Below are 803 nucleotides of genomic sequence, written 5' to 3'. Positions count from 1 at the left end.
GAAGGAAGGAAGGAAGGAAGGAAGGAAGGAAGGAAGGAAGGAAGGAAAAGGGAGGGAGGGAAGGTGAAGGAAGGGAGGAAATGAGGGAGGCAGAGAGCAAGGAAGAGGGAGGGAGAGAAGAGGAAAGGAAGAAAGGGAGGGAGGGAGGATGGAAGGGAGTGAAGGGGGAAAAGAAGAAAAGGAGGAAGAAAGGAAAGTGGAAAGAAAAAAGGAGGGAGGAAATGTGAAGGAAATAAAAGGAGGGAGGGAGGCAGGAAAGAGGAAGGAAAGGAGAGAGTGAAGGAGGAAAGAAAGAAGGGAAAGGGAGGGAGAGAGAGGAAAGAGGGAAGGGAGGGAGGGAAGAAAGGAGGAAGGGAGGGAGGGAAGAAAGGAGGAAGAAACGAAGGGAAGGAGGAAGGAAGGAAGGAAAAGGGAGGGAGGAAGGGGAAGGGAAGGAAGAAAAGTGAAGGGAGGACAAAAGAAATAGTAAAGGGAGAAGAGAAGAAGAAAGTGGAAGGGAAGAAAAAGGCAAAAAAGAGGAGAGAGGAAAAGAATAAGGAGAGAAAAAGAAAGAAAAAAGAAAAGAAAGCAGAGGAAAAGGGTAGAAAGAAGGAGAAAGAAAAGAAAGAAAGAGGAGGGAAGGAAGATGAGAACAGAAGTAATGAATATAGAGTGAGGGAAGAAAGGGAAAGAAGCAAAAAAGAAAAATAAGGGAAGGAAGAAAAAGAAAGATGAGGGGAGGAAGAAATAGGGAGAGGAAGGGGGGAGAAGGGGTGAAAGGAAGGAAGGAAGGAAGGAAGGAAGGAAGGAAGGAAGGAAGGAAG

The 803-nt window shown here is 46.5% G+C and overlaps 1 protein-coding gene across 1 annotated transcript in view; it reads left to right on the top strand.

Annotated features, from left to right (window-relative positions):
• Positions 1-803, top strand: part of NKX1-1 (NK1 homeobox 1) — a 3,848-nt gene that overhangs the window by 686 nt on the left and 2,359 nt on the right. The window lies entirely within an intron of this gene.

Source organism: Vombatus ursinus, unplaced genomic scaffold (assembly GCF_900497805.2).
Source record: "Vombatus ursinus unplaced genomic scaffold, bare-nosed wombat genome assembly UNPS02014818.1, whole genome shotgun sequence".
NCBI lineage: Eukaryota > Metazoa > Chordata > Mammalia > Diprotodontia > Vombatidae > Vombatus > Vombatus ursinus.
Note: the sequence above shows the minus strand (reverse complement) of the source record. Positions and strands in the feature narration are given on the sequence as shown.